Raw genomic sequence first — 12,943 nt, 5'->3', positions numbered from 1 at the left:
CAAGTAATGGGAGCTCACTCCGTTACGCGGCACTAGGGATTCGAACCGCTGAACTGCTAACCTTTCTGATCGACAAGCTCAGCGTCTTAGCCACTGAGTCACCTTTAACACCTTTAGTGTTAATTATTTAATTAATAAGCTAATTTAGTGATAATTAATATTAGTGTTAATAGTTGATCTTAAAAGGGAGAGAAGCTATCCACCAGTTCAGTATCTTCATTGTCAGTTCTAAGGCTGATTGCTCTACCTACTGTGATTAGTTTGGCTTTCTTTACAATTTCCCATTTTTTTTTACTCTTGTGCTTGACTTTCATTACTGGAAGTTACATATTCTTTGCATTTTCAGCTGTCAGAATGATGTCGTCACCACAGTGCAGGTCATTGATGTTCCTTCTTCCAATTTTAAAGTCACGTTTATCTTCTTCTACATCAGCTTTCCTCGATATTTATTCCGCATATAGGTTGAAGAGAGGATACAGCCTCTTCTTACTCTTCTGGCAAACCAGAGCCAGTCTATTCCATCCAAACTGTAGATTCCTGATCAGTGTATAATTTGGCATGAGGATAATGAGATATTCTGGGATTCTCATTTTCCTGTGCACATTCCACAGCTTGACATCCATGACACAATGACCTTTCTACAATCAATGAGATACTTAGTGACATATTTTTAATATTATTTGGCTTTCCCAATTATCCACTGCGCATCAGCAGTAATATTTCCTGTCCCTCAGCCTTTACTAAAGCTGACTCGAACAATTGGCATCTCCTTTTCCACGTAGGCATTTTATCAACTGCATTGGACAAACCTAAATATTATTTTGCTAAAATTGCATCAAGAGTCTGTACATTCTTTTAAGTTTCCTTTCTTTGATATTTATTTGTAGACTGACATCGTCCAGTCTGCTGGCTAATGTATCATTCTCTATAAAGGTAAAGGTAGAGTCGTTCCCGACTCTAGGGGGCGGTGCTGATCTCTGTTTCAAAGCCAAAGAGCCAGCGCTGTTCGAAGACATCTCCATGGTCATGTGACTGGCATGACTCAACACCGAAGACACACAGAATGCTGTTACCTTCCCACCAAAGGTGGTCCCTATTTTCTACTTGCATTTTTACATGGTTTCAAACTGCTAGGTTGATGGAAGCTGGGACAAGTTACGGGCGCTCACTCCGTTATGCGGCGCTAGGGATTCGAACCGCCAACCTGCCAACTTTTGTGATTGACAAGCTCAGCACCTTAGCCCCTGAGCCACCGCGTCCCTCTATATACTATACTAATACTCTATACTAAGGAATACTAATTTATTATTAATTATTAGTAATAATAATCATTAATTTATTATTAATATAATAATTACCAATACTGATTAATACTACTCTATACTAATTAGCATAATTTGTTTAGAACCTTTAAAGCTCCTTCTGTTGGTTGAAAAATTTCTGCATATATTCCATCAATATTTGTTGCTTTCCAGTTTGGTAATGACTAAGTGCTGCTCTGACTTTATCTTCCAGTTTGAAGTTCTTAAAGTAGGGAACATCTTTTAAGGTATCTTGGATGCTAACATTTCTACTGTATAGAATTTCAGCAACGCGGTTCTTCTAAGTCTCACAGTCCAACCTTTTTAATTTTGACATTCCAGCCTGCAAGCAAAAGCAGTACATCTTGCTTACATATACTGCTTACTGTATATTGGACTTGAATATAAACTTTGTCAACGTCCTCTTCTGTACAAGTGGTTGGACCACGAAGAGCCAGATTGGTCTAGTGGTTAAGACACTAGGCTAGAAAGACTGTGGGTTCTAATCCTGCCTTAAGCATGAAAGCCATCTGAGTGATTTGGATCATCACTATCTCCCAATCGAGCCCACCTCAGAGGGTTATTGTTTTGGGCAAAATATGAGGATATTATGAATGTTCATTGCCTTAAACTATTGATAAAAGAATAATAAAGGCAGGATATGAATAAAGAAATAAACTGAGATTTTATTAATCCTTACTGAAGAGCTATCCGCAAAGTCTAAATGCTATTATTCAGACACTGAGTGCCTTGTCCTTGCTATACTCTTCCAGACTACAAAATTACTACCATTCTTTCTTTATTTTTATGCCCTAATTATTAAGCAGTATGATCTTCTGATCAAACTGTCCAAATCCAATTTATTTTATTTCACTGATATCTAAGATGTTAATATCTGGGAGATTCATTTTTTTTCTTTTACTGAATTGAATTTTCCATGTTCATGCTTCTTATGTTCTATGTTCCCAACATAATTCTATAAATTCTCTTCTCCTGCCTGATGTCAGGTCTAAATCCAAGAATGACATGTGGAAATTGATGTCATGTGGGGCGGCAAGATAGCAGCATTTCAAAAATGAGAGGCTCAAATTATTTTCTAAAGCACCAAAAAGCAAGACAAGAAATAATGGTTGGAAACTAACCAAGGAAAGAAGGAACCTACCGGTAGAACTAAGAAGGATTTTCCTAATGATGAGAGCAATCCAGCAATGGAATAGCTTGCCTTCAGTAGTTGTGATGCTCCATCACTGGAGGCTTTCAAAAAGAGACTGGGCAACCATTTGTCTGAAATATATAGGGTCTCCTGCTTGAGCAAGACTGAGGTCTCTTTCAACTCCGTTATTCTAGTAATCTAGTAATTCTTCCAAGATGAGTTTATTGTTTTAGACTTACAAACAAAATATTGCCAAACTGAGGACTCTATTATCTGCATCTACAATATACTACAGGAATTATTAAGGAAGGGCTGTCTTCACTCTCTTGTCTTACAATAAATTGGACAAAGATGCCCCATACTCCTCTGGAATGCACCCACTCCTTCCTGGAAATCCACCTCCTTACTATACTCCATCACATTATGTGGGATAAAAGATAAAACACAATGCGGGACGAAGGGAGTAAGCACAGTTGTATAGTAACTATGTCTTATTGTATATGAGAGCTTGGTTCACTCTCTTTCTGACATAAGATTTCAGAATTGCCAAGCCAATATTCTTGCAGCTTCTACTTGCTTATTTGACTTATATCCCACCTGTTCTTCCAGAATTCAAGGAATTGTCTACAGCTCTCATAAATGTCATATAAAGATATCCATATGTATTTTTAATGTACAAACATTGCATCAATAATATATGCTTGCCACTAGACTTAAGCTAAATTGAATACAATATTTAAGAGTTGTACAAGCACTCAAAGAATGGAACATTGTAGTAAATAAGAAGAAACCATTCCTTTATCTGTTTCTAGTGGTTTGAATAAAAGGGTCTTCAGCACTTTCATTTTCACCAGAGCTGTTATCCAGCCATCATACCAACATCTCTTTTTCTGTGGATAATATTGACCAACTGGGAAAACATGCATATATTTAAGATTGTAGGAGATATAAAGTACAAGTAACAAAATGAAAGCAGTCCAGTACAGTGATTTTCTTCCCCTGCATATAATTAACACTGAGATAATAAAATAACCCTAAATTGGGATTACTATGTTAGATAGACAAGATAAAGAGGAGGAGTAGACCTAAGGAGAAAATGTAGCTTAGGAAACCATTTATTTAATGAATAATAAAAGCAGGAAGGAAGAATAAAGAGTAATGAAGGTCATAATCACTACTAACCAGAGAATAAAACTGAATCTGATTGAGAAAATATCTGAATGTATCTCATGTGACCTTATAGCATTTGAGGTAAGAATGTTTTTTACCTTTAAAAATAGCATCCCCGAGTAATAGAGGCCAGTATGAACATTCTGGAAGTTACATGGTTAGCTGAAGTTACACAAGGAATAGGTGGGGCGAGAACCCAGAATTAGTAGGATAGCAATCCACGCTCACAGATCCAATTTTTCCTCTTTTGGGTAATCTCTTCTTTCTCTCCCTCTTTCTCCAAAGCAGCAGACTGCAGGGAAGCAATATATTTTGTTATGCAATATCTGAACCCATTTCCTGTATAAGAATTTTGAAATCATTCAAATTGTCTTATGCAGAACCTAAACCCAAAATATCTATCTCTGGCCTAGACTTAATTACAGTCAATTGAATAAAAAAGTACTTGCTCTTTGAACACTGAGATGAAGAAAAAAGTTGCACTGCTGCATTTATGGTAGGAGTAAGTCCCTGAAGAATTAAACAAATGCAATTTTACACTGGAAAGCTGGCAGCCCAGGTTTGAGACCCAAGCGCTGCACAATGGGGTGAGCTCCCATTACTGGCTCGAGCTCCTGCCAATCTAGCAGTTGGAAAACATGCAAATGTGAGTAGATTATTAGGTACCACTTCAGTGGGAAAGTATCAGCATTCTGTGTAACTTAGAATATAGTCATGCCGGCAACATGACCACAGAAATGACTTCGGACAATGCTGGCTCCCTCAGTCAAGAAAAGGAGATGAGCGCTGGGAGAGGGGACAAGGGAAACTTTTACCTTTACCTTTTAATTTTACACTCTAAGAAAGCAAGGAGAAAAGTCATGGTAGCTAGGAACTCAGTATGAGGACCAAAAGAAAAATATGACAACCTGAACCAATGGCTTGTGAATTCTGCTGTTTGTTATGAGTATGGTCCAGGGATAAAACAGAACACTTTCTAAAATTTAACAGGCCTACTGAGAATTCTCCATTCCTGCTCAAGAATTTATTCTCATGTGATATTGAGAAGGAGAGCTACAATTCTATCTCCCTTGGCTTTGAAGGAGGTCAGAAACCTGAAAGCTGAAATGGTAGTTCTTATCCATCCTTCCAGTCCATGGAACAGCAGAGGAAAAGGAAAGAAGCATCCATTGTCTGCTATACTTACCCGAGCTAAAAATATGTGTGGGATATTGCTGCAATGGGACCCATTAAACCACTCCATGAAAAATCAGAAGGAACATTGGCTCATAAAACTCACAGCCTTCCTTGTTTAAAGCACAGAGCATGTGAAGTAAACAAGATCAGCTTGAACCCCTGCAATTTTAAAAAATATATTTAATGGGAAATATCATGGGATGATTCTCTTGACTGGGACACAAGAATCGAAGGGTGTAATTTGTTCAAGAAGCAGCAGAAGCGATCGAAAAGAAGAAAGAATTACATTGCAAGTTACAACTATCCATCCTGTCCAGAAATCCAAGTAAATGCATTTGGCAGTCCTCTGCGGTGCACCTGGGTCAAAACAAGCAAGGAAACAAATAAAAGCAGCATTGTTCTTAGCGACTGTTATTGTTCATGTAACCAAGGAGAAGGTGTGTAATGCCTTTCAAAAGCACACTGTAAATCTTTCATAGAGGCATGAATGAATACTGATGGAGGGCTTTGCTGGGAGACAGTCTCTCTGGCTAGTTTGGTCCTTCAGGAAATTCCTGAGTTATTTTGTATTACAATTTCTTCCTCTTTATATTCAATTTCCTCTGGTGTGGAGGAAAACATCAGAGGAATCAGCCATCTTGACAGGTACATGCCAACTGAGGAGACTTATTTGAGCAAGTGGAAGGAGCAGGGAGAAAGGGACGAGGGTGGATCACTTGTATTTTAGGGAAATAAATATTCCATGTGCGCATCCAAACATTTACCCTCCACTTCAAAACAGCAGATTTTAATACCCTAAGAGCAGTAATAAGTGGAATTACACAGCAAAGGAATCTAATTGGAGACATAATTTAAAATGGATGGCAGCTTATTAAAAAAAAAAGAAAATACTGAAAGCAAAATTGTAAATAATTCCAATGATGGAGAGAGAGAGAGAGAGAGAGAGAGAGAGAGAGAGAGAGAGAGAGAGAGAGAGAGAGAGAGAGAGAGAGAGAGAGAGAGAGAGAGAGAGAGAGAGAGAGAGAGAGAGAGAGAGAGAGAGAGAGAGATTGAATATGGCCATACAAAATACACAGTGAAAATCTGCAAGAAAAAGGGGGGGGGTGTTTGAAAAGAGAGTCAAGTCATCAAGAAAGAGTACATACAAATAGCCTGGAATTATAAAGATGTCAGTAAAGCTCAGAATGATTTGAGGTTTGAGAAGAAGAATAAAAACGACAAAAGGATATTTTTCTGATCTGTGTTTTTTTTAAAAGCATAAATAATCAGCATTCTGGCTGTTCAATGAAGATGGCAAAAGGCAGAGCTAGCTGACTCCTCTCTTTTAATATTCTCCAAAGTGAAATTGTACATAAAGGGGCAGAGAAAAAGTTTGTGACTGCCAGAAACACAATCAGGGAATATCTATTTGCTTAGGATGAATTGAAATCTCTAAAACAAGATATCTGCATTTTAGGATATTGGGTAAAAAGGTCTATATTATCTTAGATAATATAGGATGCAGTGGCTCAGTGGCTAAGACACTGAGCTTGTTGATCAGAAAGGTCGGCAATTCAGAGGTTTGAACCCCTAGCGCGCATAATGGAGTGAGCTCCCGTTACTTGTCCCAGCTTCTGCCAACCTAGCAGTTCAAAAGCATGTAAAAATGCAAGTAGAAAAATAGGAACCACCTTTGGTGGGAAGGTAATAGTGTTCTTTGAGCCTTTGCCATTTAGTCATACCGGCTACATGACCAAGGAGACATTTTTGGACAGTGCTGGCTCTTCGGCTTTGTAGATGAGCGAAGATGAGCACCGCCCCCTACAGACGGGAACAACTAGCACATATGTGCGAGGGGAACCTTTACCTTATTATCTTAGAAACCCTAAGGTGAACTGCTGACATTATCACTTTCCTTAAAGTAAGGAAGGGGGATGACCCTGGGATCTACATATCAGTCAAATCTGCAAAGCTTGGAAAGGTACTTGATTCTGGCAATGCTTTAAGCAAAGTCTTCTTTCAAGGCTGTGGAACAAAGCAACCTGCCCATCTCACATCCTTACCTCCCAGCTTCAAAAGAACAAATGGAGTTGTAGCCTTGCTTTTCTTTATCTCGTTCCAACAATCTCCATTGGCAGTTCCAGTAGTTGGAAGACGTTATCACAGTGATTGGAAACACTTTGACAAGATGAATTAGATCATCAGGTGCACTAACGATGCTCGTTCTGAAGCACTTCACCGAGGCAAATGGTGGCCACCTCATCAAGGCCTCACCCTTATATACTTGCTCCCTGAATAACATATTTGGCTGCCAAGTTTAATTTTTGCTGCCCATCAACGGTGAATTTGAGGATCCCTGTTCATTTATTCTAATTGAGGCTCTTGTCCTACCTTAACAGCCTTTTTTGATTCTTTCAAGCTTGAAAAATAATTGAAGCCAGTTGCTACAGAGAAACTACTGCAAATATTATTTTTTCTAATAATTTACTCTGAAGCCATCAATTAAAAATGGATGACATGGGGGAGACAGTAAAAAAGAAATGACAATTCTAAGATCAGTGCATACATGCATGCACACCAGCCAGCTGGTCTTTGGGTTTCTGGTGCTCTGGCATGCATGAAGATCAGCTGGCTGACACGCATGTGTACGGCGGGAACCAGAAGAGCAGCTGGCGATGGCACGGATGCCCACAGAGAGCACTCTGCGTGCCACCTTTGGCATGCATGCCATAGGTTCGCCACTATGGCCCTATACCATTTTAGACAAGTGGCCACCCAGTCTCTTTTTAAAAACCTCCAGTGATGAAGCACGTACAACTTCTGAAGGCAATCTGTTCCACTGGTTAATTGTTCTCACTGTTAGGAAGTTTCTCCTTAATTCCAAGTTGCTTTTCTCCTTGATTAGTTTCCATCCATTGCTCCTTGTCGTGCCTTCTAAAAAAAGGCACTTACAATATCAGTACATAATTCTATTTCTGATCATAGTAAATAAGAGTTGGAGAAGATATTATCTAAGATTTTAAAGATAAACTTCCCCTTCCACCCACTGGCCATTGATTTTCTTGGCTGGCTGACAAGGCATGCTTTTTAAAAGCCTTTTAAGCATGATTCCTTGTAGGACTGGTTCAAGAGGCTATCCAAAGATAAAACTCAGTATAATACGCACTATACCTCCAGGACTGTAGCTTGTTGTCATATGTTACATTAATGATTTAAAAGCTGACCTTCAGAAAGGCCTTCTGCAGATAGGTACCAGATATTTTGATGGATGGGCAAGCTATGGCAAGATGATCAGTTTGGTGCAGAGACTAAAAGTGAAATCTAACAGAATTGGGAAAGTTGGCCCAGGATAGAATCCCCAGGAATGACTTAAAATGTCTTTATAATGATCTAATCATTGCTGTGCCAAGGGAATAGTAATGGGAGCAGGCTGTGTGTTGATGGCTGGATGGCCGGTTATAGGTCATTAATGGAGAAATGGCTAAGAAGGAGAAGACTCCAGCTTGCATCATGTGAGGAGTAGGAAGTCATTCATGCACCCATTGCTTGGACCACTACAATCAGTAGTTCTGAGTTGCCACAGAACTCTTGGCGCCAATAAAAGGAGGCAAATTGGGGAAAGGATACAGGCACCAAAATCAAAAGTGCTCAGGTGTCAGGTGCAAGCAAGCAGAAGTACTCATGGATAGGCCCAAGTAGATATTTCATTGTTGATCACCCACAGACTGTCTGCCTTCCCTCAGGAAAGGGAGATATAGACTGAAAGATTCGGCCTCAGACATTTCCTCCCCCAAACAGGCTTTAGACTTGAATGTTTAAACTTGAGGGCCTCCAGAGCCCAGGAGAGGCCATTTTCGCCCTCCTGGAGGCTCGAGGAAAGCCTCCAGAGCCTGGGGAGGGAGAAAACGCCCCCCAGGCCACCGTGGTGCAGGAAGTCATGGCCACACCCACCCAGCAACTGGGCAGAGAACCGGTTGCTAAAAATTTTCAATCCCACCCCTGCATAAAACAAGATGAAAGATCTGAAAAAGAATGGGTATTGATGAGAAATTTAAAAAAAAATAGAACTAGAAATGTATGATCTGGGGTTTAGATGGCATGGTGTTTGATGGGATAATGAAGTTAATGTTTTTTTTAAAAAAATATATTAGAAGTGCTATATTGAGAATAAATATAAACCCAGATTGAGCCCGAAAATGCCTTTATGGATTTCAGAACAAGGAGCATTCTGTATAGAACAGAAACAGCAGGCAAAGAGAAATAGTTAACAGATTAACTAAGAGGGCTGTTAGAACAAGAGCATGGAGAATATAAGATAAAATCAAGTGACCAATTGACCCCAGAGGGATTTAACTTTCAATGGCTTTCATATGCACAATTAAGAGAAAGATTTAAGGTAGATAATAAGATATTTTTGAATTGAACAGCGCAAGATAGAATTTGAAACTGAACTATGTACAAAGGATGATGTGTATTACTTTTTTGTTGAAATTCGAAACAGAAGAAGAACAGGTGAAAAAGTATATGATAAAATGGGCTAAGAATGTATTGATGAAACAATGGGGCCAGGTTTAGTATATTAATTGTGATTCTTATTCTCAGAAAGAATAATACAAAAAGGGGGCTTGGCTTTATATTAACCTTTGCAGTTATTTCTAGTTTCTTATCTATAATAATGCTAGAAGAAGGGGGAAAAAACATTGAATGTACCAAGAGTTTCTCTGCCACTTGATTTGTTGTACTAAAGCTGGACTCCGCTTCTATTTATGAAGGTGAATTCAACAAGGTGATTGGTTGATTGTTCAGTGGTTGTTTCCATCAAAGCTTTGTCAACTAAGTATTACCTCCAACATTTCCACAGCCTTAGCATAGCATCTTTCTAGCTTTCTCTACTGGAGACTGGACATGCCCCCGTCAGAGTCTGAATCCGAGAGGGAAGACGAACAGCTGATAGAGAGCGGAGAGTGGCCCCATTGGCTGAGGAGGAAACTGAAGAAGTCAGGCTGGACAGAGCAGGGGAGAGGTAGAACAAGGGAGAGGGAGTTCAGATGAAGACCAAGGCCCACCCCCTCCTCATCCTAGGGCACGCAGGGAAGAACGGAGAAGAGAGCAATGTGGGTTGCATTGCTTACGAGGAAGGAAAGGGCCCCAATTCCCTTCACAAGGCACACCTGGGGATGGAGTTTAAAGGAGAGGCATATGGGAGGGGCGGTTGTTGGGAACAAATGCTGAATTCATCTGGTTTTAACTACTTATCTGAGTTCCTGGCATCCTCCCAGCTGGTTTGATTTACTGCCATGCTACTTCACTTCTGGAATGCCTTATTTTACTCACCCTGCCAGATTAATTACCTTATCTGGCCTTGTTGGATTTATAATTGGAAGTTTTCTGCTTACAACATTTGGACTGGAGTATTTTCAGCCAAAGGCTGTTACAGGTTTGTGGAAGAGCTTTTCTCCAGGCCAGAGAATTGAAAGGGATGTTGGGAGCACAGTTGGTGTTAATAAAGGGACTCATACCAGTTCTCTGGCTGTGCTGCCTTTGTGCCACGCCCTGGGTCATCACAGGACAAGTTATCACCACAACCAAGAACAATATTATGATTCCATAGCACCACTGTCAACCTCACTTTCAGGTGACAGTGAATCAGGCATCTTCTGTTATCTCTGCAGTTATTTCCATAGGTTTATTTTTTTCCCCATAGCTTTAAATCCAGGCCCTTCCTACCTATCTCTTTCATTATTCCTTTGTATTGAAAGGGAAAAAAAAAGTTGACTTTCTTTCCTCAAATGCTCCTTTTGACATTGTCTCAGCCACCACAGTGACCCCCAACTCTTCTCATCCTTCTTCACCCAATGCTACGATTTTCTCACTTGGTCCGGTGTCATTTGTTGCATGTGTTCAGTAATATTCCTGCATTGCAAACAACAAAAAGGATTGCTAGAGCTAGGTGGAAGCTTAGCCCCTTCTGGAAAATGCCATCCATTTCTGGTGCAGTTTGACTGTATTGGAGTCATCTGGCTGGCTGGCAATAGTATGTGTCAATTAGTAGTTATCAGAGGCAGCAGAAGCAACCTGCGCAGTGAGATACAATGCCACAGAGCTAGGCAGGTTACAGAGACTGAAACGGACGCACTGAGAGAGGGAAGGCATTCGCAGTATCTTATTTAAGGCAATCAAGGTTGTTTAAGGCATATTTTAATATACAATACAATTTACAAAGTATATTAGCCTTGCCCCTCTGCACCGCACTGCCAGATTGCTACCTGCGCCAATCATGCAGAATTTAGAAATAAAGTCAGGCCAAGATTGCAAGCCAGACTTGTCTGTCCTGAGCCCATTATCAAAGTGCTGGGAACTGATCTCTCAGCTGTGTTAGCAGGAGCAGCACTGGCGTGTATTGTTCCCCTTAGGACACGAGAGAGCAAAGCTAAGCCTTGAGGATGAGCCCAAGAAAAGAATTGAAAATGGAGAGAATGAATGTGGGGCAATCCAGCATTCTAGTAAGCAAGGAGTTTCACGAGATCATTGAACTCATCATCCAACTCCACGCCCAGGTCAGGGACCCATTGCATCATCAAAGACCTTGTCTCCATTTTCAGCAGATCAGGCCAAGAAACAAAACTTCTCAGAACATACACGCAAAAACCTACTTTTATTTAGGTTAGCTAAATGGTAGTAACATGATTTTGAAGCTCTGATTGTACTTCCCTTCATTCATCTTTTTTATATTCATGTGAAGTGTATGTCAGAGGGGGTATTCTACCCACCTGCTCCAGCTCTATGGCATCCCATTTTGGCCCCTTTTCCACCAAAAGCGCATGCGCAGAAGGCTGTGCAGAGGTGGTGGGTGCGCTCACATTTGTGAACTGGTGGGGAAGGTAAGTGAATACCACCCCTGGTATGTGTGGTATTCAGAGGTGGTATTCTACTGGTCGGAGGTGGTATTCTACCAGTCAGAGGTGGTATTCTACCGGTCAGAGGTGGTATTCTACCGGTTCGGACCATTTGCCCCCGAACCGGTAGTGGAAATTGCGGGTGACTTTACCCACCTGCTCCAGCTCTATGGCATCCCATTTCAGCCCTATTTTCCACCAAAAGCACATGCACGGAAGGCTGTGTGCATGTGCAGAGGTGTTGCATGCGCTCACATTTGCGAACTGGTAGAGAAGGTAAGTGAATACCACCCTCTGTGTGTGTGTCTATGTGTGTTTGTGAGGGAGAGAGAGAGACAGAGACAGAGACAGAGAGAGAGACAGAGACAGACAGAGACAGAGAAGGGAGGGAGGGAGGGAGGGAGGCAGAGACATAGACAGACATATCTTTGCAACCTCTCCCCATCATTTGCACATAAACAATGTTCATCTTTTTCTAGCATTGGTAATAGGATCTTCCTTCTCTCCACCAAGGTAATAGGATCTTCCTTCTCTCCACCTCTTTACTCTCCGTGCCCCTATATTCTCCAGAGGTGGAAAATTGCAGAATAGCCACTGAATCTGCAAATCGCTTCAAAGGAACAGAGAGTGCTTCAAAGCGATTGGTTTGATTCATTGCTTTAACAGTGATTCTCCCCCCCTCCCCCCGCCCATTTGATTCATGAATGCTTTTTTAAAGGGTAACTCAATCAAAGCTTCACTCTAAATACTCCTTTGAAATGCTGAACAATTCTAATTATTTGACCTCTGGTTGAAACGGCAAAGTTCCTATATGTACTGAAATATACAACTTGGTGAAAAAACAAACAAGAAAACCTGGATTCTACTGTAACCAATCAACAAACATTGCATTTCACCAAATGATAGTTTAGAACAATGGGCATCTTATCGCTTGATAACCTGATCAAAATAATATTCAATCTCTATTTAAAAACACAAATGCAGTAAACTATTCTGCTCTAACACAGCAATGTACAGTGTGTATAATTAACAAACCTAAGGACTATAGATATTCACTACAGTAACCTACGGATTGTTAAAAGGTTTTCTAGTATTCATATCTAGCTCAGTTTAAAGCTGAATGTGATGTCCTTGAAACTAACCAAAGGCATCTAAATTTCATAGGAATCAATACTCTTTCTTAGATCCTTCTGGATTTTATATGTTGTCAATGCTGCAATTTAAATTATCCCACAACCGTACGATACTAGCATTAGAAAAACCTAATA

This window comes from Natrix helvetica (genome assembly GCF_964273705.1).
Source record: "Natrix helvetica genome assembly, chromosome: 1".
Classification (NCBI taxonomy): Eukaryota; Metazoa; Chordata; class Lepidosauria; order Squamata; family Natricidae; genus Natrix; species Natrix helvetica.
The sequence above is the reverse complement of the archived record's forward strand: the minus strand, read 5'-3'. Positions refer to the sequence as shown.